General features: G+C 40.5%; 1 long non-coding RNA gene across 6 annotated transcripts in view; it reads right to left on the reverse strand.

Annotated features, from left to right (window-relative positions):
- LOC147369895 (uncharacterized) overlaps positions 1 to 26,583 on the reverse strand; it is a 212,967-nt gene that overhangs the window by 57,393 nt on the left and 128,991 nt on the right. For 2 of the 6 annotated variants that reach the window (XR_015168071.1, XR_015168072.1), the window contains one exon: positions 18,298 to 24,901. The exons of 3 other annotated variants lie outside the window; for them this stretch is intronic. This is a non-coding gene — a long non-coding RNA (uncharacterized LOC147369895). Of the gene's footprint in view, positions 1 to 12,515; positions 17,642 to 18,297; positions 24,902 to 26,583 lie in introns of those variants that run through there. One more of the 6 variants, XR_015168074.1, reaches the window with a different exon arrangement.

Consider the following 26,583-nt stretch of genomic DNA (forward strand, 5'->3'; position numbering starts at 1 on the left):
AAAGAATCCATGCTTTTGAACTGTGGTGTTGGAGAAGACTCCAGAGAGTCCCCTGGACTGCAGGGAGATCAAACCAGTCCATTCTAAAGGATATCAACCCTGAATATTCATTGGAAGGACTGATGCTGAAGCTGAAACTCCAATACTTTGGCCACCTGATACAAAGAGCCGATTCATTGGAAAAGACACTGATACTGGGAAAGATTGAAGGCAAAACAAGAGGGTGGCAGGGGATGAGATGGTAAAATAGCATCACCAACTCAGTGAACATGGATTTGAGCAAACTGCAGGAAATAGTGAAGGACAGAGGAGCCTGGCATGCTGGAGTCCATGGGGTCTCAAAAAGTCAGACACGACTTAGCGAGTGAACAACAGCAAACAACTCTAGATAGCGGGACAGCCAGACAACTCATAGAAGAGGGTGGCAATTCCTCTTTACTTTATCTGGTAAGAAAATGCAACAAGTCAGAGAAGGGATCCCCATTTAAGACCGTCACCTAGCACAAAGCATGACAAAAGAGGATCCCAGCCACACCAGGTGTGGATAGCATGGAGCATCCACAGCCAGGAAGAGAAATCTGACTATTATATGCCGAGCACACAAAAATTACTCAGGCAGAATACTTATTCATACCACTTCATTCACCATCTATTAATTTAGCAAGTACTATATACAAGACACTCTTCTAGATGCCAGGGATACACCAAAAAACAGACAAAAATCCTGACATGGAACTGACATCCTATTGTGCTGAAAAGGAATTTGGAACATGAGATAAAATTTGGTTGGAAATGTGCTTGCTAGAGACAAAATTTCTTAATTGTACATCCATGCTCTGGTGTTAACAAATCAGAAAGTACACACTCACAGAGAGAGATACATACCTATATATGTATATATTCATACATAATCATATGTGATTAACAACACTATTCCCTCATTCCACATGTATTTCTAAGAGTGAGAAGGTATTCTTTCAGATGGTGTCACAGTTGAAGAGAAAAGCAGATGGTGCTTCTGGAGGAGGCAGCTTGCTTGCTGAAATGTCATGGATATACAGAAATAAAACTGAAAATGAAAGGCAAGAAAAATTCTCATTTGAATAACGAACTAGCTCGTGTTTCCTCTGAGCCACGCAGCTCAGATAATGAAAAGAAACACTCTCAGATCCTTTGTTCTGCATTTACAACAAAACTCGAACCACATGTCTGTCATGTAACAAGCCACTCTGGATCATTTCTTGAAGAAGAGGAATCATTGTTTGATGGGACCACTTGTAAAAATCCAGAAGGTACCCCAGAGAAGCTGGCACTCAGAATAAACCATCCAAGGGGTAATTTGTGGGGACAAATGATACACCGAGTATTGCATTTGAACTTTAAAACAATTGCTCACACATGAAAAACAACAAAAGGCTGAGCCTGCCCTCCACCCCAGCTTCCTGTCACTGTTCATTTTTCAGTGTTCCCGTGATTGAAGGAAGCCCTCAGGACTCATGGCAGCAGATAGTTCAAAATGATGCCTATAAAGCTTTTCTAATTATTATTATGTTAAACACATAATTTGGTGGCTTTGTTCTGTGACTATATGTGCTTATTTCAGCCTCATAATAGTTGCCAGATTCTGCTGCAGGATTTGCGTCCTGTAGTGAGACACACGGACCATAAGTTCTTTCCTGTACCCACAGTTCCACCAGCACTAGGCACCCCAACAGTGCCCATCATTGTCTCCAGGGAGCCTTGTCCAGACCTGAAGTGACAAAAAGGAGTGAGTTCAGGCAGATTAACAGCATGTAATTACAGGCAAAGAGTTGGGCTTTACTCCTTGGAAAGATCTTTGAGGCCTGGGATAAATTTTGACTCAACACCAATTCAACCAGTTTTAAGATCAGTTGTTTACTTAAATCCATTATGCCCAGATTTTCACCAGCCAGGAGACCCAGCTGCAGAACCTACCCAGAGCTTATTGTTCTCCCAACTACATTCTAACAGGGAATACCGGAGATGTGACCTTTAGCACTGTCAGGGTGGAACAGAACCAAGTTATTAAGGCCCCTGGGATCCCAGTGATGTGGAAGAGGAGCCAACCATTGTATAAAACCCCTCTGATTGCCATCCCACCCCCAAGCTTCCTCCTCCCAAAGCTGCTTCTGAGAACAAAGCAATTTGCCTGCCTCTTAGAAACAAATCATCCCAGGTCTAAACAGAAAACACGCACATTTCTTTCACAGAGAAGGTGATATACCCTAAAAGCACTGTGAGCCAGCAAGGGAAAAGGTTTGGAAAATTGACTGAATCGTTTTCCCTTAAGAGTTATTTGATTGAATAGTAAGAGGCCAATTGTTAGGATCTGAAAACAATTCAGAAGCCGTAGAAATCCTTTGATGGTAACCTCTCTTGCCCAGACTTTGGTCTCAAGAGAAAGAAAACTCTCCTCAATTAGACCAAGCAAATAATGGCTCCACAAAGTTTCTCAGTCAGGGCAGATGAATTAAAGTTAACAGGAGGAAGCCAGTAGCAGTGTTTTGCAGTCTAACAAATCCTGGTTTTAGAAATCAGGCCCCTCCTACACAGTGGAGAAGTTGGACAGCATGTTGACCGGGTACATGAGTGCATGCTAAGTCACTTCAGTTGAATCCAACTCTTTGTGACCCTATGGACTGTAGCCTGCCAGGCTCCTCTGTCCATGGGATTCTTCGGGCAAGAATACCAGAGTAGGTTGGCATGCCCTTCTCCAGGGGATCTTCCCAACCCAGGGATCAAAACTGCATCTCCTGCAGTTCCAGCATTACAGGTAAATTCTTTACTGCTGAGCCACCAGGGAAGCCCGTTGACCAGGGGTCACAATTAAAATATCAAGGAAGGGCAGACAGTCTGTGGTGCCACTGGGTGCCATATCCTGACCTCACCTGAGTAGTTGTCTGACAGGACATGCATAAAATTGAATTTAATCATGAGGAAACATCAGAAAGATAATTTTGGGACATTTTATTTAAAAGGGAGAAGTGAGGCTGGAGGCTTCACAAATGACAAGGTAATAAAAGTCAATGAATCGCCACACTGTTCTCCATAGTGGCTGTACTAGTTTGCATTCCCACCAAGAGTGTAAGAGGGTTCCCTCTTCTCCACACCCTCTCCAGCATTTAATTGCTTGTAGACTTTTGGGTCGCAGCCATTCTGACTGGCATGAAATGGTACCTCATAGTGGTTTTGATTTGCATTTCTCTGATGATGAGTGATGTTGAGCATCTTTTCATGTGTTTGTTAGCCATCTGTATGTCTTCTTTGGAGAAATGTCTATTTAGTTCTTTGGCCCATTTTTTGATTGGGTCATTTATTTTTCTGGAGTTGAGCTGTAGGAGTTGCTTGTATATTTTTGAGATTAGTTGTTTGTCTGTTGCTTCATTTGCTATTATTTTCTCCCATTCTGAAGGCTGCCTTTTCACCTTGCTACTAGTTTCCTTTGATGTACAGAAGCCTTTAAGTTTAATTAGGTCCCCTTTGTTTATTTTTGCTTTTATTTCCAATATTCTGGGAGGTGACAGCAAAAGAGACACTGATGTATAGAACAGTCTTATGGACTCTGTTGGAGAGGGAGAGGGTGGGAAGATTTGGGAGAATGGCATTGAAACATGTATAATATCATGTATGAAACGAGTTGCCAGTCCAGGTTCGATGCACGATACTGGATGCTTGGGGCTGGTGCACTGGGATGACCCAGAGGGATGGTATGGGAAGAGAGGAGGGAGGAGGGTTCAGGATGGGGAACACATGTATACCTGTGGCGGATTCATTTCGATATTTGGCAAAACTAATACAATATTGTAAAGTTTAAAAATAAAATAAAATTTAAAAAAATAAAAGAATTAAAATCCGCCCCCCTTCCAAAAAAAAACACTTAAAAAAATAAAAGTCAATGAAAGAATAATATGTGATCTTAGAATGGATCCTGTATAGAGGGGGGAACACCATGAAGAACTTTGTTGGGCTAATTGAAAACATTGAACTATTAGAGATTAAATAATCTAATATTAAATGCCCTGATGTTGGTAACTGTACTGTAATTATGTAAGAGAATGTCCTTGTTTTCAGGAGATACATACTGAAGTATTTAGAAGTAAAGGGGCATAATATATGTAATATATTCTCAAATAGTTCAGGAAAAATATATATATACATATATATGTGAGAGAGAGAGAGTAAGATGGGAGATAAATGGGGAGAAACAGAGGATAAAGGAAGGAAGGAAGCTAAGGATAAAGGGGGTGGAAGGATGAGAGGAAGGGAGGATGGAAAGATAGGAGGATAGGTTGGGAAGAAGGGAAAAAGTAACTGGGGCAGAATATGAACAATAGGATAACCTTGATGAAGCATATAGAGATGCTCTTTGTGCTATTCATGCACCTATTCTATAAGTTGAGATTAATTCTAAATAAAGGTTTTTTTTAAGCTTTTAGGATGTATCCCAGGCTGTCCTTTAAGAGAAGGCAAATTGATTCCTCTATTTATGTACTCTAGCTTATTTCAGAATCTTCTCTGCTTATAGTGATTAAATCATGAAGGAAAATATACATGGCACCCAGGGATGATCTAAAACCTATCTGAGAGGTTAGATGAGTCTATTTTCTGATTATGATATTCAGTTAAGAAAATATTTGAAACATTTAATAATTTTTTAAAACAAATCAATAATACTATAATAGAGCATTTAGTAAACAATGAGTTTCTAAACTTAAACAAATAGAAAAGGTGCCTCTTCAGCTTCTTGTCCAAGATACTCAACTTCTCTGGGCCTTGGTTTCCTGAGACTAACATGGAAATAATAATACTAACTTGGATTCCTCTAAGGTTTACGTGAGATAACATATATACATACATGTTTTACTACAACTAAAAACATAACTCAAACTAGTTTAAATAGTAAAGGAATTTATTATCTCGCAGAAGAAGGTATCCCTGAGCAGGATATTGTCTCAGGATAAATATGCTGACCTCAAACCTACTCCCTCTCTTCATGTCCTACCCACGTCCCCATTGGTATAGTCAATTGGAAACCATAGCACAGGACAGCCCATCCACACAGGTCCAGACAAGTCAGCCTTTCAGAGCAGAGAGCAGGATGAGAAAGGTAGATGATGGCTAGTGGGGCGAATGAAGGCTATCTGCCCCATGCAGTTGAGGTTTGGTTGACTGATTTAATGGGTCTATGGCATCAAGGATCTAGATCCTTCCATTAGTCTACTGCCCAGAGCTTTGGCTCCATCCCCCCAAAAAGTGGAAAAAATCTTTCCCTTCAGTTGGATTGCCCAGTTTAGATCTCATGCCCAGCTTAAATCCAATGAGCCATTAGGTGAGATTATATATATATATATTTTTTTATATATATATGGGATAACTATGATGGGATTAGACTGCTTAGAAACCATGCCTTTTTGCTGCCCAAAGGAAGGCGCTGGAATGGAGGTCAGAGTGTCAACCTCAGTGTCTACTATAGATGAAAAGCCCCACAGTTCCTGAGGCACTTATTGGGGGCTTAATAATTTTTTTTTCTTCCTGTTGAGCAAGGTTCTCTGCCATGCATTTTTCTTGCTTCTCAACATCCTGGGCATTAGAATGTAATATATTTCTCTTTTAATCCACACAGAGGAGAAGAATATGAACATAAATATATATATATATATATATATATATATATATATATAACCTAGAATGTCAATACAAGGGAGTATATTAAATGCTCAACTAGGGGCACGGATTTTGGTTGTGTAGAATCGTGGATTCCAAGACATAGTCCCTTGTAGACAGGTAGAAATCATTACAAGAATTTGCAATCCAAATGCTCATTAAGCATTAACCCTAGGGTTTAGGCTATTTCTGATGAGAAAATAAATATACACTCTGAGTGCACTCATGTTTCTTGCCAGTAAAGCATCCTTCAGCAGTCTCCCTACAAATAGGCTGTGTGGTCTAACACCCCCAACTAGCATACATGACAACACACCAGGGTTTCTGTTAACCACGAGCAGAACATGGCAGCCATGCCCACCAGTGGCTGGCTCCTAGCTGGTGCTGCCCAGATCCCCTTCCTGTAAGAGGTCTTGCAGAAGTGCCAAGTACCCGGGGAAGCCATCGCTCACCACCCAGTTCCCTGCAAGGCAATGGCACCCCACTCCAGTACTCTTGCCTGGAAAATCCCATGGACAGAGGAGCCTGGTAGGCTACAGTCCATGGGGTCGCTAAGAGTCGGACACGACTGAGCGACTTCACTTTCACTTTCATGCATTGGAGAAGGAAATGGCAATCCACTCCAGTGTTCTTGCCTGGAGAATCCCAGGGACGGGGGAGCCTGGTGGGCTGCCGTCTATGGGGTCACACAGAGTTGGACACGACTGAAGCGACTTAGCAGCAGTTCTTTTATCCTCCTCCTCCCAGTACGCCTTCCTTGTCTTCCTATGGGGGTCATTCAGGCTACTTCATTCTTGTCCTGCTGATCTGTCCGGTGCATTTTCTGTTGGAGGATGTATTAAAGAAGTACTAAGGAAAGGGAAAGATGGTGTCTGGAAGGAGAGCCCTGCCCTTTTATAAACTTCTGCTTCCAGATCCTTCTGCTCAGCTCCCATTCTCTCTGGTCTGAGAGTATCTCCTCTTCTCTCTGGACCCAAAAGTGCTTGGTCAGAATCTTGAGTTGGAGACTCATCTTGCCAAGGAACTATTTTCCACTGACAAATCAAGAAGCATGGGTGTGAATTCTCTGAGGAGGAACATCTATTTTCGCTCATTTTTCATTCTCAAAAGAGCAAGGTAGTATTTTTCCTACAGGGACAATATTCCCTGTATTTCATTCTCTCTAGGGGATTTGAAATGAGATTGGCTTTGTTCAAATTCTAAGTCGGTCACTTACTAATCGTATGACCTCAAGCTGTATTTCACCTATACCTATACCTAAAAATGGATTATGGTAAAAGATAGGACTTGTAGCTTTACACCATCAAATATATATAGGAGGAATTCAACAAACTGTTGAATATATGAAAGAATAAGTAAATAAATTCCTAAACATCCCTGTCCCAGCCAAGATAGACTATGCTCTCCTTTAAAGCTGTAGAAATAAAACCTTAGTGGCAGATACAACTGGAATGGTCTTAGGTGATCTGGAGAAGACCTCTCACATTAGAAACCTCCAGCTATTCCATTCTTGGTATATATCCCAAAGAATTGCTCTCACAGATCCAAGAGAGCTTGTACAAGGACGTCTACCACAGCATTATATGTGGGGGCAGAGAGTTGGAGCATCATGGGAGTCTATCACTGGGAGTTTAAACTGTCAGAAGCAATGGATTCAATATGCACATGGCAACATGGATGTATCTTAAAACAATAGTGCTTAAGGCCAAACATAAAACACGCAAGCAATTTATGCACAAGCACACAAAGCAGCAATACTCATTTTTCCAGGAAAAGATGCAAACAAAAGAGTCACAATAAAAACCATCACCTTTTTTTAAACTTACTTTCATAGCAGACAAGGTGGAAAAGGGGAAAAATCAGGTTTATTAATCAGATATTACAAAACAATTTACAAGTCCTTTTCACACAAGAATAAAAAGCAGATCTAAGAAATTTGTTTGGTATTTCTTCACATCTCTTGACACTAGCAATAAAAGATTAGCTGAACTGGTATCTATTATAATTATGCATGCTGATGTATGTTATTTCTTCTTACTTGGAATACATGGCAACTCTCCAGAAACTCTTGGTCTGCTATTATGTTGTAATATTCTTCAATACAGAGGAAAACTTAAAAAAAATTTTTTTCCCCTCTTTTGTTTGAAATGATTTCCCATGCCTTTCATGGGTCTTGGTAGTGTTCCAAAACTTTTCTAATCAATCTAACTTTGGAAGTTGTCAGAATAGATTTTCTTCCCCAAAATTTTTATGACAGTATACATTTAATATCTGTTATACATAAATCCTTCTATTGTTTTCTCTTTGTATTATTTCCTTTTTTTTCTTGCAAGTTTTTTTTAAGGTCTGTTGAGTTTTCTCCAATTTTTAAAGCTTTATTAAAATAGCTCTGTAATTCTATTTTCAGAAAAACTGAATTGGCAAAATATTTCTGACAATTTTCTATTGTGTTAGTTGGGGTTTGTGAATCACTTCGTTTGAAAAGCTTCTAAAAAGTTAGAACGTTGTAGAGTATGAACTGTTCTGGTCGAACTAGTTGGTAAATTTAGTCACATAAGCAGAGGATTCTGATGTTTGATGACTATTGTTTTGTTGTTCTTTTCATATGTTGAGTGACTGCCTTCACTTATCACTTTACCAAAACAGAAGTTTTATTTATGTTTTTGCCTCACTCTAAGTCCATAATCAAAAAATAACTACATTGAACATAAAAGTAAAGCTTAAAATTAAATAATAATTTCAATTTGATAAATCAAAGTTGCTTCTTCATGTAAACAGTTTATACATCTCCCATGCACCCAAGATGTTTTTGTCATATCAATTAGCATCTCTGAAATAAAAAATATCACGGGGTACAAGCTCCTCAATCGATCAGCACAATATTGGCCTCCATTCCTAAAGAAAACCTTCTATATGATTTCAGTGGAGCAAAGGATTTGATAATGCGAATAGAAAGATAATAACTTCCTGAAAGCAAAAGCTAAGTGCTGCCTATGGCGTGTTAAGATAATAGATCAACTTATTAGTTGGTTTGGTAGATTTTTGTTTTGTAATTGCTGTCATCCTTAATCTTTACCTGCAGTACAGCCTGGTGGCTGCAGTCCATGGGGTCGAGAAGACTCGGACATGACTGAGCGACTTCACTTTCACTTTTCATTTTCATGCATTGGAGAAGGAAATGGCAACCCACTCCAGTGTTTTTACCTGGAGAATCCCAGGGACGGGGGAGCCTGGTGGGCTGCCGTCTATGGGGTCGCATAGAGTTGGACACGACTGAAGTGACTTAGCAGCAGCAGCAGCAGTACAGTGTGGTTTAGGAATCACTGGGTATTGGTTCCACACCCCTGCTACTCAATGTGGTCTGGGGATCAGCAGCATCAGCATCTGCTGATGTCACACGTGCAGAGTCTCAGGCCCGCTCACCCACCCCCACCAACATGCACTTGAATAGAGTCTTCAGATAATTACCTGCACTTGACAGTTTGAGGCATGCTCTTCTCATGATCTTCTGACTTCCCTCGTCTCACCATGTTCCTAACAAGAATTCAGTTTCTGGGGTGAATTATCTGTTGTTTGTTGCTTAATGAAAATGATTATAACACCACCAGCAATACTTCTTATTTCCGCAGACTTCTTTTCCACTATAAGTGGTAACACAACAAGCACTTATATTGATTTTCTCTCCCAAGAGTCCCATGTAAATGCTCTTTACCTGAAGTTCTTTTAGAAACAGACCTTCTCTAAGATGTAGCCTCACTATCAACTCAAAGTTCAACCCAAAGCTTACCTCAAAGCTCATGTCTGTTACAAGACGTTAAAGTTAGAAAAGCCAAACAGCAAAAGCGGGTCAAGGAAAAAGTGCCTGCAGGCCCGAGGAGCACGCTAGAATATTCTGTTCATTCTCTCTTTGGTCCATGGGAATTTCAAAGGTATCTTAAAGGCGGAAGGAACTGGTTACTGCAGTCTCTGCACAATAATTCTCCTTTGCTCCTTCCTTGAGTGTAGCGCTGCTGCTACTGCTGCTGCTAAATCACTTCAGTCGTGTCTGACTCTGTGTGACCCCATAGACAGCAGCCCATCAAGCTCTCCTATCCCCGGGATTCTCCAGGCAAGAACATTAGAGTGCATTGCCATTTCCTTCTCCAATGCATGAAAGTGAAAAGTGAAAGTGAAGTCACTTAGCCGTGTCCGCCCCTTAGCGACCCCATGGATTGCAGCCCACCAGGCTCCTCCATCCATGGGATTTTCCAGGCAGGAGTACTGGAGTGGGGTGCCATTGCGCAGCGGTTCACAAATGCTAATGTGCTGAAGAATTACCATACAGCAGTCGTGTGCGAGGAAATGCATCTTGGCCTTGATGGCCATGGGTGGGTTTGACTTCATGAACTTTTTATCTTACATAGTCATTTAAAACCTAATCTCCATATAAAAGGGGGATGTACTTTATTTTTTTAAACATCAATAACTGAAATTCCTGAAGTGTTTGTATCATGATTAAATATTCAGAATTAATAGATTATTTTGGCATTAATTTACCAATTTTTAAAAATGTATATTATACAGGTAAAATAACTGATAATTCAGGGAAATACTCTAATGCTACTAATTGATTGGGTGGGATATAAAAATAATATTACATAACAAATTAAAAATGGAAAAACTGAGTCTTATAGTCACCACATAAAATACTGTTCTTCTTTATAGAATGTCACCTTAGCTGTCCAACTACAACTAAGATTTGAGTTGCATATTATATTTCAGTATTGTATTAACTTTGTGTGTTACCAATTGTTCTTTTAAGAACATACATTGGAGAATATATACAGGATTCTATATATCGTTTGCGTCTCTTAAAGATTCATGCACCTTTGGGAAGATGTGCAATTGGGTTATGTACTGACCTTGAAACAACTTACCTTTGTGTTATTCCTGTATGTACTATGTGGGGGAAGAAAGGACTGAACGTTAAAGAGTGTGTGAGTCACTGATAACAGTAGAGACTAGCCAAGTCAGTGTTCATGGGTTGGTGAAAATGCTACTTATTTTGCAATATGAACCTTTCTGTTAATTTGGGTTTACAGCTAAATAGGTATTATATATTGACGGGGCTTCCCAGGTGGCCTGAGTGGTAAAGAAACTGCCTGCCAATGCAGGAGATGTAAGCCACCCAAGTCAAGAAGATCCCTGGAGGAGGGCACAGCACCTTGCTCCAGTTTTCTTGCCTGGAGAATCCCATGAACAGAGGAGTCTGATGGGCTATAGTCTATACAGCCTCAAAGAGTGTGAAGTGACTGAGCACACAGCACACAAATTTGTTGACATCAGACTGTTGACAGAGTGAAAACGTTTTGTTTTCTGAAAACACCACAGATGATTTCTGAAACCTTTAAACTCTGGCACTAACCAAATGTGCTTTCCACATTTCCACCTTTCCCCTATACATAAATATGAATACATATAATATACATGTTTCTGATTCATTTGCAACTAATTTATCAAAATGACCAAGACCTATTTGCTAACCACAAGGTCTAGGGAGTCTGTGTGTCAGCGGAAGGGGGAGGAGGGGGGTGGAGAATGTCTTAAAATCTTCCTTTTGGACCCAGTTAATCCAGAGGGGATTCAAACTCTGATTATGAGAGTTTATTAAAAGTTGAGAAACCATTGAATGTTTCTTTCACTTTATTTTTTCTGTCTCATCTCCTTTGCCATTCTCAAGGTCCCCAATTCTCCTTTGTTTGCCTTGCTCTCAGGATAGGTGGGACATGTCCATTAACAATATTAGCAATAATAAATCCAAAATGTGAATTATGAATATGAGTGCTTTCATCCCCCTTGGTTCTTATTTTCAAAGAGAAAAGTTACTTGAAGTCAGCTATATAATAAATTCAGCACATTTGCTTTGAGTTTCTTCTATAACTTAACTGATGGTGTGTTTCAGTCTAGATGTTCTCCACTTAAACTTACCCTAAAACCCAGCAAAGAAGTGTGCATATTAGCAATTATTAAGCCATTGAATATCTATATGTCAATCTATCTGATAATTAATCAGTTAACAAATATTTCGTATTATCCAGTCTCCCAAACGTGCTTCATTGTAGAATTTACCTGAGCACTTACTTTATGTACTGAATCTCCAGTTCCTCTTCAGAAGCTAAGGAACATGTATGTTTAAATAGTGCCCCAGAGTGATTCTTGACAATCTGGGCCCCAACACACACTGTGCTGGTTAATTATGCTGTTATGAAACAGAGCTTCTCAAAAGGCCATTTGGGGTCATTTTAATCTTTTTAATGAAGATTACATTTTAAATGTACAATTATATGTGATTTAGTATTTATATTATATCATAAGAGCTTTCCTATTAATAATTTATGAACTAGAAAAGTTTCTTTGTCAGACTGTTTGTCTCAATTTTTCCTCTGGAAGAGTGATCAGAATAAGATTAACCATGGTCTCTTCCTTCAAGATTAAAGGCACTACTTAGACAGGGGCTATAGTATGATGTTGACAGTCACAAACTCACTGTGTAACTTGGGATTTGTCACTTCATCTATTTGAAATTTATTTGGACATTAAGGCAAATACCAAAATTAGAAATAGAGCTGCATATATTTTTATAATAAAGTGGCCGTAACATCACTGCTTTTATTTTATCTGGTAAAAGCATTTTTTTTTTTTTTTTACTTTGTACTTTAGGTAACATTAAAGGAATGATTAACATGTAACTTTACATTTATCAAATGGGGGACATGGATTAAAACAGGTTAAGAAGTACAGGTTTGGGCAGTGCATTTGTTTTCTATTGCTGCGTAACAAATTATCACAAATTTGGGAGCTTCAAAAAACACATTTTATGTCATGGCTTCTGTCTGTGGTTCACAAGTCCAGGTTTTGCTAAGCTGATTCTTCTGCCCAGGATCTCATTAGGCTATAATGCTGGATTGATTTGGAGGTTTGAATAGGGAAGAATCTTCTTCTAAGCTCATTCATGTTGCTGGGAAGACTTATTTCCCTGTGGTTGTAGGACTAAGGGCCACTGCTTCTTATTGGTCATCAGCTGAAGGCCACTCACAGTTCCCAGCCTTCTTCATTGGTGGTTCATACCATGGCCATTTGCTTCTTCAAGGTCAGCAGGAGAATCTCTCTCTCCAGTTCACTAAGATGGAATCTTATATAAGAAAACAATCACAGGAGTGACAGCCATCACCTTTCCTATATTCTATAGAAGCAAATCATAGGATTCATCTGCCCAGGGGGAAAGGATTATACAGCCAGTGGGCATCCCAGATGGCACTAGTGGTTAAGAACCCACCTGCCAATGCAGGAGACATTAAGAAACATAGGCTCAATCCCGGGGTCAGGAAGATCCCCTACAGGAGGGCATGGCAACCCACTCCAGTATTCTTGCCTGGAGAATTCCATGGACAGAGGGGCCTGATGGGCTATAGTCCGTAGGATCACTAAGAGTCAGACGTGACTGAAGTGACTTAGCACACATACACACACAAGTAGGTCCAATTCAGGAGTCTCAGCTAGATGAGGTCTAGATTAAGCTCCTTACTTTACTTAGAAAACAATGTGGCTTGAAATGTGGTCCCAAAACCTCGTACATGAGAATCTCCCAAGGAGCTTATTAAAAATGCAGATGACTGGATCTACAGCCATACCTGCTGAATCAGAGTGTCTTGGCACAGGTTGAGGGAATCTTCATTTTTTACAATTTCCCAGGTGATTCTAATGCATATTAATATTGGGGGACATTATTATTCTGTAAGTTAATTGTGAAAAAGTAACTTTTAAAAGGCAATGAGGATACTAGGGAAAAAATAAGTTGGACTTCACTGAATAAAAACTTCTGTGCTTCAAAGGACGCCATGAAAAAAATGAAAAGACAACTCACAAAATGAATCATGTATCTAATAAGGATCTACTTTCCAGAATATATTCTTACAATTCAAAATTCTTACAACTCAAGAAGACAGATAATGCAAATTAAAAGGAGCAGAAAATTTGAATAGACGTTTCTTCAAAGAAAATAAGGTTTTCAATAAGAACACGAAGATATCAACATCCTCAGTCATAAGAAAAATGCAAATCGAAACCTCAATGAGATACTACTTCACACGAGTAAGGGTATTATAATAAAAAACCTGAACAATAACAAGTGTCGGTGAGGACATGAAGAAATTAGAACCCTTATATCTTGTGGGTGACGAAGACTCCCTCCTTGATCAGACTTAAGTCAGACTCCTCTGATCCCTCATCTCTACTAGACATCATCCTTGGCCTATATGTTCTTAGAATTCATTAGCCTGATTCAGCAAGAATCCTGACAAGACAGTTTACCGAGAATTACTCACCTTGATACCCAGGCCCCATCCTCTTAGTGATTTTCCATCCACCTACCCTCTGGCTATAAGTTCTCAACTCTTTCTGGAGTTGAGTTTAGTCTCTTTCTCCTTTTGCAATAATCTTGAATAAGTTTTCCTTGCCTATTAAACTCCATCCAGTACAATTTTGGGGGCTTCCCTGGTGGCTTAGATAATAAAGAATCTTTTATATAAAGTGGTAAAAATGTAAAATGGTACAGCTGTTTTGAAAACAGTTTGGCAGTTCCTCAAAGTTAGTTACCCAGCAAATCCATTTCTATGTATATACCCAAGAGAATTGAAAAGATATTTTCACAAAAATGATTTGTACACAGATGTTCATAGCATATTTATAACAGCCAAAAAGTAGAAACAATTCTAATATCAGCTGATGAATGAAAAAACTAAATGTAGCATGTCCTTACAATGGAACATTGATCATCCATAGAAAGAAATGAAGTACTAATAGGTGTTAAAACATGGATGATATGAGAACATTATGTTTAGTAAAAGAAGTCAGACACAAAAGGCTATGTGTTGTATAATTCCATTTATATGAATATCCAGAAGAATCCATAAAGACTTCATTACTCAGTCATGTCTGACTCTTTGTGACCCCATGAACTTCAGTATACCAGGCCTCTCTGTCCATCACCAACTCCCAGAACTTGCTCAAACTCATGTTCATCGAGTCGGTGACGCCATCCAACCATCTCATCATCCTCTGTCACCCCCTTCTGCTCCTCCCTTCAATCTTTCCCAGCATCAGGGTCTTGTCCAGTGAGTCAGTTCTTTGCATCAGGTGGCCAAAGTATTGGAGCTTCAGCATCAGTCCTTCCAATGAATATTCAGGACTGATTTCCTTAAGAATTGACTGGTTGGATCTCCTTGCAGTCCAAGGGACTCTCAAGAGTCTTCTCCAACACCACAGTTCAAAAGCCAGCTTTCTTTATGGTCCAATTCTCATATCCATACATGACTACTGGAAAAACCATAGCTTTGACTAGATGGACCTTTGTCAGCAATCATTCAGTTCAGTTCAGTCGCTCAGTCATGTCCGACTCTTTGCAACCCCATGAATCACAGCACGCCAGGCCTCCCTGTCCATCACAAACTCCCGGAGTTCACTCAAACTCATGTCCATCGAGTCGGTGATGCCATCCAGCCATCTCATCCTCTGTCGTCCCCTTCTCCTCCTGCCCCCAATCCCTCCCAGCATCAGAGTCTTTTCCAATGAGTCAACTCTTTGCATGAGGTGGCCAAAGTACTGGAGTTTCAGCTTTAGCATCATTCCTTCCAAAGAAATCCCAGGGCTGATCTCCTTTAGAATGGACTGATTGGATCTCCTTGCAGTCCAAGGGATTCTCAAGAGTCTTCTCCAACACCACAGTTCAAAAGCATCAATTCTTTGGCACTCAGCTTTCTTCACAGTCCAACTCTCATATCCGTACATGACCACAGGAAAAACCATAACTTTGACTAGACGGACCTTTGTTGGCAAAGTAATGTCTCGGCTTTTCAATATTATCTATGTTGGTCTATGTTCAAAATTATCTATGTTGGTCATAACTTTCCTTCCAAGGAGTAAGCATCTTTTAATTTCATGGCTGCAATCACCATCTGCAGTGATTTTGGAGCCCCCCCAAAAATAAAGTCTGCCACTGTTTCCACTGTTTCCCCACCTATTTCCCCTGAAGTGATGGGACCAGATGCCATGATCTTAGTTTTCTGAATGTTGAGCTTTAAGCCAACTTTTTCAACTCTCCACTTTCACTTTTATCAAGAGGCTTTTTAGTTCCTCTTCACTTTCTGCCATAAGGGTGGTGTCATCTGCATATCTGAGGCTATTGATATTTCTCCCGGCAATCTTGATTCCAGCTTGTGCTTCTTCCAGCCCAGCATTTCTCATGATGTACTCTGCATAGAAGTTAAATAAGCAGGGTGACAATATACAGCCTTGATGTACTCCTTTTCCTATTTGGAACCAGTCTGTTGTTCCATGTCCAGTTCTAACTGTTGCTTCCTGACCTGCATCTAGGTTTCTCAAGAGGCCTATCTAATTCCAGGACACTGACATTATCCTGAAAAGAAATATCATACCCATTAGCAGTCAATTCCCAATCCCCTCCTCCCTCGGGAATTGACTGCTAATAGGTATGAGATTTCTTTTCAGAATAATGTCAATGTTCTGGAATTAGTGTCAATGGTTGCACAATGTTGTGAATATACTAAAGACCACAGAATCTTATCCTTTCATAATGTTAACTTTACGTTATATGGGTTACATTTCAATTTCTTTGAAGCACATAGGAGGGAAATTCAGGAGGAAAGGAACATTTGTATACCTGTGGCTGATTCATGTTGATGTATGGCAGAAATCAACACAATGTTTTAAAACAATTATCCTCCAATTAAAAATAGTTTTTTTAAAAAAGTAAGCATAAAAAAAGCAGTGAGAAGAATCATCTTCTAAATGAACTTTCTTTATGTGTGTCTGTGTGATGTGTGTATCTGTTGAAAGTCAATATTAATTAAAAGACCAAAATAGAAATATGGAATGTTTATGTTTCAAATAAGTACACCATTAAAATCACTTCTCTTTTCCTAAGCACTATAGCTCAACTTGCATTAAGCTTTTAAGGATTCATCATCCCTAAATAATCAATAAAAAAGATACAAGAAACTAATATGCAGTGAATAAACCTTTTCTGTAGAATGTTACCAGAGAGACACACATTCTCTCAGGTACATAGCTTATCTTGCCTGTGTTTCTCTGAAGCTTTGTGTTATCCAGGAAAGGGGAGAGAGAGAGGAGGTGGGGAAGGAAGAGAAGTAAGGAGAGGGAGCAGGAAAAGAAATGGAAAAAGGAGAGGAGAGAGTCATTACTGCTCATCCCTGAAATTCAGGTTTCTGCCTTAGGGCTTTGAAGCTGCTACCGGTTTTCTCCAACACCTTCTTGAGATTAGGCATTTCGGCTGCATTCCATATCATATTTTGCAATATTCACTTGTAGCTGTTGAGTTACATAGCCAATAGTTTGGAAGGAGACTACAAAACCAAAGAGAAAACTGCTTTGCATAAGAAAGAAACGGGAAACTCATGGGTGAGAGACAAGCGATTAGAAATAGCCTAAGGAAGGATGGAAGAATCCATTGAAAAGACAGGTTCCCAGTAAAATGGCCAACTCCACAATAGGGATTAGCCAATGAGAGGGCAGAGGGACTTTTTAAGAACAGGATTACCTAATACAATTGAAAGTCACTTTCTGCGTGGTGCTGTAATAAATACCACTCATTCTCCCTTGAAGTCTGTCGAATGCACACAGCCTTGTGCCTGTAGTCCTCTGGAAGGTGGATAAATGCCAGGGCTCAGGAAGGGACTCCAGTGTACAGGGTGAGGTGATGCTGTGGGCTTGCAAAGGAACCACTTATACAGTGAGGTGAGAGACTGGAGCTGTGTAGAATCAGGGGATAAGCATGGTGAGGGAAAACCTCTGCCATGTCGGAAGGATCCCCTGCGTTTCCCACTCTGTGTTCTGTCTCTTTATTCTTTCCAGAAGAGACTGTAACAGGCCCTCCTCGGAGCTAATGGAGAACAAAACAGAAAATATTAAGTTTATGTGTTTCTTACCCTTCGGATGATTGCGATGATTTCTGGTCTCATCTTGAGTAAAGACTTGTAAGAATTCACTGTGCAGAATGTCCCATAGAGGGAATGACACAAGTCCTTGCAAAAGACACACTTGAGCTGGTTCACCATGGCCTGATTATCTTCCCATATTCATTAGGCAAATACAGAGTGTTAGAGACCTTGATATGTGTTCTTGCCTAAAGATCAGTAAGGGATGGTCTCTGCTCTGAAGGAAACAGTTGATACCTATTTAAAATGCAAATGTAGTATTAATAGTCCTCAATACAGTACTGCTGCTGCTGCTGCTGCTAAGTCGCTTCAGTCGTGTTGGAGTCTTAGCGACCCCATGGACTGCAGCCCACCAGACTCCTCCATCCATGGGATTTTCCAGGCAAGAGTACTGGAGTGGGGTTCAATACAGTACTACTCAAAGTATAATCTGTGCACCACTGCAAGTCCACAAGTTGTTTATTGTGGTAAGATATGTACAGAAATTGAAAGTATTTAAATCTTTCATAGTACATTTGTTGCAGGAAGGCGGGCCCCTTCCAGGGCCCGAAACTGGGCTCTTGTCTAACACTTGGAAATGAATTGTCCGAGGAGACACATGCGCTGACAAAGCAAGAGATTTTATTGGGAAAGGGCACCCTGGTGAAGAGCAGTAAGGTAAGGGAACCCAGGAGAACTGCTCGCAGTCTCAGGTTTTATGGTGATGCGATTAGTTTCCGGGTGGTCTTTGGCCCATCATTCTAATTCAGAGTCTTTCCTGGTGGCACACGCATCGCTCAGCCAAGATGGATGCTAGCTAGAGGGAAGTGGACGGACACGCGGTGTCTCCTTTCGACCTTTCCCGAACTCTTCCGGTTGGTGGTGGCTTATTAGTTCCGTATTCCTTATCAGAATCTCCTGTCATAAAACAACTCATGCAAACAGTTACTATGGTGCCTGGCCAGGATGGACAGTTTCAATCAGTGTGCTTTCCCTAACACATTGACAGAGTAACCTGCTATCTGTTGAATCTAATTATTAAAAATTGATATTGTGTTTTATATCTTTTATTTCTAGCACTTTTCTATTAATTTATTTGTATTGCATTTCATAAAATTCTTAGTCCATGATAGGTTAGAGTGAAATAAAATACTAGTCCCTCACCACTGATAAATTGAGAAGTTCTGTTCTAAAAGAGAGATATGGTGTGCATTATAACTAAACTTTCCCTGGAGTGTCATGGTAAACCTCCCAGAGGGGACAATTCTAGAGGAGAAACCTCAAAGATAAACAGATTTGTCAGGCAAGGAAAGGAAGACATTACAAGAAAGGAGTGCTTATGTCAAGGCAGAGTGTCATCAGACAGCAAGTAGCTCAACATGGTTTATATGGGTGCTGGGTTGGGGGTGAGGGGGATTACAAAGGTGAAATTGAGAAACAACCTTATAGCAGTCTGAATTTCACAGGACAGGCAATGGGAGAGGTCACAGGTGGGGAACGTAGCTTGGTTTAGTCTGCTTGGGCTACCATAGTGATATACCGTAGGCTGGGTGGGTTAAACAACAGGCACTTATTTCTCCTAGTTCTAGAGGCTAGGAAGTCCAAGATCAGGTTGCTGGCAGATTTGCTTCTTGGTAACAGCCCTCTTCCTCGTTTACAGATCACTGCTTTCTCACTGTGTCTTTACATGGCAGAGAGAAGAAGCTTTGGTGTCCCTTCCTTTTCTTGCAGAAGCACTAATCCCTTTAGGTGGAGGGGGTGTTCTATCCTCATTATCTCATCTCGCAAGGGCCCCTTCTCCTAATACCATCACATTGGGGGGTTAGGACTTTAACATGTGAACAGAGGTGGGGCACAAATGCAGCTCTAAACATTCATTCCGTAACACAGCGAATGAATTGGTCACATCTTGTTAGAGTATTAATTGTACATCCAAAACTGCCCAGCAGGCAACTGCTGCACCAGCCCAGTTCTTTGCAGAGACTCACGTAGGCTCAAGATTTGGTTTATAAAGGCATCAACCTCAAGGTGGTTGTTAAAGTCAAGGAAATACTAAGATGCTACACATAAAGAATATAGAGTGAATAAAGAAGAGGGTCAAAAATCGTGGGGGCTCCAAGGTGCATACAAAGAGGATTGTGCTTAGGAAACAATAAGACTCTGTTCGAGAGGGAGGGGGAGAACAGGATTGCAGAGTCAGAGAAGCAACTCTAAGAGAAGAGAACTCTAAGGATTGGGAAGGGCTATCCAGGAAGCACCGAGAAATTGATGTACCCCCTAGGCCTTCCTATTGGCTGTCTCAGTTGCTTAAAATTTCATCTGATCACCCCATATGATGGCAACCTGGTGGTGGAAATAGGCAAGAGTATCTTGACTCAGCTTAGTTTTGGTTCAGATGTTCTGCTTATCATGTTACCACCAGCAAATTCTGTAGCCCCTCAAAACCATAATGTTGTCATCTACAAAAGTCAGGACACTATTTCTAGCCACGTCTTCTCCTTCACAGGGTTGTTGGTATTGAATGAAACCATATGTGTACTTATTAAAATGCTATGTCTGCAAAGTGATAATAATTTAAAAGTCTCCTGCTAAGCTGCAGCATCCTGACTGAGAAGAGTTTATTATCATCCATAATCACATTTACAAATGATTAATTCTCATCAGCTCCTCTCAGTGATGGAACGTATGCTTGGCTGATCCCAGGGAAAGTCCATGGCAGGAAATAAAAGCTGGGCATCAGAAAGACACTCAGGAGACGGGTGACAACAAAGAACACGGGCTGTGGAAGAGGAAACTTGTCCTGGGCCAGGCTTAATGGAAATAGAACCCGTCATGAATTCACTGCATTCCAAAGTCAGTGCAATCTTTGTGAAAGGAGAGGTGGCCCTTTGAACTTAAGTTACAAATAAGTTACATTTAATCGGCACATGCAATAGAATAGGCCCTTTAAAAGAAATAATAGCTTAACTGTTGGCACAATTACCAGCAGGTTTTCTAGTGTTAAATATACATTCTGAAAATAGAAAGGACATTTCAAAAAACTTCTAGCCAAACAATCAAAAGCAAGTGTTACAACTCTCAGACCTTTGGATGACAGAATCACTGAACTCAGGGAAGAAGAAACATTTCTCACCCTGGGACCTCTTGGTAACCTGACTGTGGAAAACGTGTCAAATAAACAAAAGCACCAACTTCAGACAACATAAGTTGCCAATTTCCCCTTGAAGACTATCAAATGTTTTAGACTGAATGGACCAAATGTATGCTCAAGTTAGGTAAAGAGAGTATGTTGTAATAGTTTTCATTTCTCTTGCTCTGCATTCATTATTAATGTATTACAACAAAAATGAAAGTGATAAGTAGGACAAAATATACACTACATGTCTTGATGGTCAAATTAGTTCTGACTAAGGCAGCTGCTATTAGGGAATTTCCCATAAAGGGATTTAAATCTTCCAGCCCTGGGCATAAGAAGACAAGGAATTATTGATGTAGAAATAAATAAAAGAAGAATAGGGAGATGCTCTGCCAAGTGAAAGATTCTAAGCAGAGCCAACTTTTCTTGAAATCATGTATTCATTCATAAAACAAATCCACACTGCAATTATTAACTGAGCCCTTTTATGTTCCAGACACGTTTCCAAAACAGGGGAGAGAGCAGGAAGCACTTTGGAAGGGGCCCCTGCTTTTATGAAGCTCATAGTATAGTTGGGAAAGCTTAGATCAATCAAGTTATTAAACAAAGCATCACCTGATTGGACAGACAATGCAGTGTTGGATGGAGATGAATGAAAGGTCATTTGAGCCTGTAAATACTGCTAGTGTATTTAGCATCTCCTTTCCCTCTGTTACTTCCCTGGTGGCTCAGATGGTAAAGCATCTTGCTTACAATGCGGGAGACCTGGGTTTGATCCCTGGGTCGGGAAGATCCTCTGGGGAAGGAAATGGCAACCCACTCCAGTACTCCTGCCTGGAAAATCCCATGGACGGAGAAGCGTGGTGGACTACAGTCCATGGGGTCTCAAAGAGTGGGACACAACTGAGCGACTTCACTCCCTTCACTTCCCTCTGATTACTTCTTGTCTCACACATATGTGCATTCTAAGTTGCTTCAGTCTTGTGACTCTATGGACTGTAGCCCACCAGGCTCCTCTGTCCGTAGGATTCTCTAGGTAAGAATACTGAAGTGAGTTGCCATGCTCTCCTCCAGGGGATCTTCCCAACTCAGGGATCGAACCTGGATCTCCTGTATTGCAGATTCTTTACCATCTGAGCCACTAGGGAAGCCCATATGCCCCATACACTGTGACTCCATTCCAGCCTTCCTTTGGTTTTAAGAAAAATATTGAAAGGTTTGAGTTGATTGTCAGAAACTGAAGAAGCTCCTTGACTCAGCATAGAATCAAGTGCAAATTCCATGGCAGCCAAAGTTAATCCATCAAACTAACGACATGTGTAATCCATATTGTGCTTCATTGTAATTAACCTAAATGGTTCAGGTAAATCACTTTAATTTGTATTATATTGAAAGAATCTAATTACATTTTTTTCTTTGCTTTTCTCTTTGTTGTTGTTGCTCAGTCGCTGAGTTGTGTTTGACTCTGAGACCCTTTGGACTGTAGCATGCCAGGCTCCTCTGTCCTCCACTATCTCTGGAAGTTTGCACAAATTCATGTCCATTGAGTCAATGATGCTATCTAATAATTTCATCCTCTGCTGCCCTCTTCTCCTTTTGCCTTCAATATTTCCTAGCATCAGGGTCTTTTCTAATGAATTGGCTCTTTGTATGAGCTGACCAAAGTATTGGAGCTTCAGCTTCAGCAACAGTCCTTCCAATGAGTATTCAGGGTTGATCTCCTTTAGGATTGACTGGTCTGATCTCCTTGCTGTCCAAGAGACTCTCAAGAGTCTTCTCCAGCATCACAATTCGAAGGCATCAGTTTTTCAGCGCTCAGCCTTCCTTATGGTCCAAGTCTCACTTCTGTACATGACTACTGGAAAAACCATAGCTTTGACTAAATGCACTTTTGTCAGCAAAGTGATGTCTCTGCTTTTTAATGCACTGTCTAGGTTTGTAATAGCTTTCCTTCCAAGGAGCAAATTTAATTTCATGGCTGCAGGCACCATTCACAGTGATTTTGGAACCTAAGAAAGTAAAATCTGTCACTGTTTCCACTTTTTCCCCTTCTATTTGCTATGAAGTGATAGGACTGGATGCCGTGATCTTAGTTTTTTGAATGTCAAGTTTTGAGCCAGCTTTTTCACTCTTCTCTTTCACCCTCAACAAGAGGCTCTTCAGTTCCGTTTTGCTTTCTGCCATAAGGGTGGTATCATCTGCATATCTGAGGTTGTTGATAATTCTCCCAGCAGTCTTAATTCCAGCTTGTTATCCAGCCAGCCTGGCATCTCACATGAGGAATTCTGCATACACGTTAAATCAGCAGCGTGACAATATACAGCCTTGTCTACTCCTTTCCCGATTTTGAACCAGCTCGTTGTTCCATGTCTGGTTCTAACTGTTGCTTCTTGACCCTGGTTTCCATGGTGGCTCAGTGGTAAAGAATCCATCTGCTAATGCAGGAGATATGAGTTCAATCCCTGGGTTTAATCTTCTCTATTGATGACATCATAGCTTATGCTAGAAAACATCACTATTTCTCCAATTTTTTATACTCTCTGAAATTCCTTCCAAAATGATATGAGAAGGGAGTGATGTTTTGTATCCCCGTCAGCAGAGCTGGAGTGAATGAAGGTGGAGTCAAGACTCGATTTGCATGGGCTCTTTTCAAGCAACTTTTTGGATTTATAATTATGTATTCTTTTTTCTTGAAGAAGGGGGTCCCCCAAGCTGGAACCACCCTCAAAAGAGATTTAAACTAAAAAACTATATACCCATGAGAATAAAAAAGTTAACTAAAGTATGTTCCTAGTATATCATCATGGCATCACAGTACAAGACATATTTGTTTGTGGGACGAGACTGTCCAGGGAGGAAGGGAAAAGTATATAAATAATCTTTACTGGTCTTTTTTACTTTTGCTTGGAGTGGACATTGTTTAAACGTTCAGTAATTCAACAAATAGTTCCTGCATGCTCAATCTGTGCCAATAGTGTTCTAGAAAACTGGGATTTATCAGGAAACAAAACAACTAATAACCACTTGTGGAGCTTATGATCTTATGATCTAGAAAGAGGGGAACGGACAATATACAGTAAGCATGATAAGTAAATACCTATTACCTTAGAAGGTGATAAGTAACGATGGGGGAGGGGAAGGTCAGAGCAGGATAAGTCAGATTGAGAGTGTAGGGTGAGAGAAAAGTCACACATTGTTAGAAAAAGACAGCAGTCTCTTGGAGTAATCTTGTGTCTACCAGTGAATTCATGCCTCTGAAATTCTGCCAATCCTTAAACTTCATGTTCCCCCACACTATACAAGATTAATCTAAGAGTCTGCTCTCTTCTTGGCTTGGAGAGGCTGTGTGTGAGCTGCATAGCTCTCTCTCTCTCTGACCATAGAAAGCAAAACAATTCAGCTTGGTCTTTTTAATCTCTGAGATGCTAAGGAATTGATAGGTGTACAGTATCGGGTAGTAGACAGTTGGACAGAGCAGAACAGCATTGAGAAGATGACATTTGAGCAGAGACAAGAAAGCTGAAAAGTTGGTCAAGCAAATAACTGGATACAGTTGTAAGAAGGGATGAAAGAGGACTTCACTCTTCCCTAGATCAGTTCCTGAGTGCTTTCTCAGTGTGAAGTTAGTGTTTAAAAACATGACCTTCTTAATGATGTATTCCTTATATCGTACTTCGTATTTGATCAGGGAAAAAGGAATTTTTGTTCCAATACAAAAGAAAACTTGACGGTATTAGACATACTGAGAGATGGGCTGTGGTCTCCCAAAAGATACCTTCCTGAGGAATTTCAAGGAAAATTTGATTATATTCAAATATCACTTTACTTACTGATGTTCAAATCATATCATCAAGTAGCATGCAATTCCACTTGTATACAGGTGTAATGCTACTGGGCTTCCCTGGTGGCTCAGTGGTAAAGAACTCACCTGCCAACTCAGGAGACATGGGTTTGATCACTGGTCCAGCAAGATCCCCTGGAGAAGGGAATGGAAACCCACTACAGTATTCCTTCCTGAGAATCCCATGGACAGAGGAATCTGGTGGCTACAGTCCATGAGGTCACAAAAGAGTTGGACACAATTTAGCAACTAAAACAAAATTTAAAAAGTTAATTTAATTAATACTCATAATAACTCTATAAATTTATATACATGCATCCCTATACACATGCATAGAAATTATATAAAATTTTTCATTTTACATATGAAGGACCTGAGGAACAGAGGGGTTTAGCAACTTACCAGAGTTATACATTTGGTAATAGCAGAGCTTGGGTTTCAAACTCAGGGAGTCCTGCTCTGGAGTCTGAACTCCCACAAGAGTAGGATACTACTCTATGAATGCTTTTATGATTAAATACTGACATTTGCAAACTCAAAAATAGTTACTTTCTTCCAAGCAAAGGAAAAGTTTCTTCTCACCTTCTACCTATTGATTTGAAGTCACTGCATCACTATGTAGCCAAAAAAGTGGTTAAGTGTTGAGTGATTCAAAAGAAATGTCGAATACACAGACCCCTGATGCTGAGAAACACGAGACACTCTAACACGATAGACAAAACTTCCCTGGCCTTCTCAGGTACACAGAGTTAGCACTCTCTGGGAATTAATGATTTGCCTGTTGCAGGAAGGTAAGGGGACTCAGAGGACTGCTCTGTCACATGGCTTGCAGTCTCAGGTTTTATGGTGATGCCATTCGTTTCTGGGTTGTCTCTGGCCTGTCATTGTTATCCAGGATCCTTCCTGGTGGCGTGGGCATCACTCAACGAAGATGTATTTCAATGAGAAGGATTCTGGGAGGTTGGTAGGACATATGTACTGGCAGTTTCTCTTTCCTTTTGACTGTTCCTGAATGCTACCGGTTGGTGGCAGCTCATTGGTTCCACATTCTTTATCGGTACCTCCTGTTGTAAGTGGAGAAGGCAATGGTACCCCACTCCAGTACTCTTGCCTGGAAAATCCCATGGACTGGTAGGCTGCAGTCCATGGGGTCGCACAGAGTTGGACACGACTGAGCGACTTCAGTTTCACTTTTCACTTTCATGCATTGGAGAAGGCAATGGCAACCCACTCCAGTGTTCTTGCCTGGAGAATACCAGAGAGGGGGGAGCCTGGTGGGCTGCCATCTATGGGGTCGCACAGAGTCGGACACAATTGAAGCAACTTAGCAGCAGCAGCAGCAGCAGCCTGTTTTAAGAGAATTTATGCCAGTGGCTACTTACCTGGCCAGAGCAAGCAGTTGCAGTCAGTGTTAACTAACACGCTCATTCACCATTCTCCATGCCCTTCTACACGTGCCATAACCAGAAGGGAGCATCTATCATAAGATCCTAGGTGCCTAGTATGATGCCTGGCACATAATGGTGTCTCCAAATTGTGCCGAATGAAGCAATTTAATGAATGGGTAGGGGGGAATAAAATTGTTATTTACATGATGGTTGACCTTTTGTTCCTTTTTCTACCTATGTATGAGTCAAACGTGCAACCACATATTATTCCGTAACCTTGAGGCTGCTGCTTATCACTTTCCTGGAGCCTCAGGTAATTATGCTGTCCTGAAAATGCCCATTACTTATGTAAAACCTTCTGATGTTTATTTCTAGGGGCAGTCAACTTTAGGTGACCTAATGCAATTTTTGGAGGCAGTAGCTACTAAAACTAGTAGAAAGTAGTCGTTCTCTTTTATGTATATGGGAAATTTGCTGCCTTTATTGTTGCTTTCAGAGTAAGAGAAAGTATACGCTTTCAGGCTGAAGAGTGGAGATAATGAA

This window comes from Bos grunniens, chromosome 7 (genome assembly GCF_055505025.1).
Source record: "Bos grunniens cultivar Pamir isolate PY7600 chromosome 7, Bosgru_T2T1.0, whole genome shotgun sequence".
NCBI lineage: Eukaryota > Metazoa > Chordata > Mammalia > Artiodactyla > Bovidae > Bos > Bos grunniens.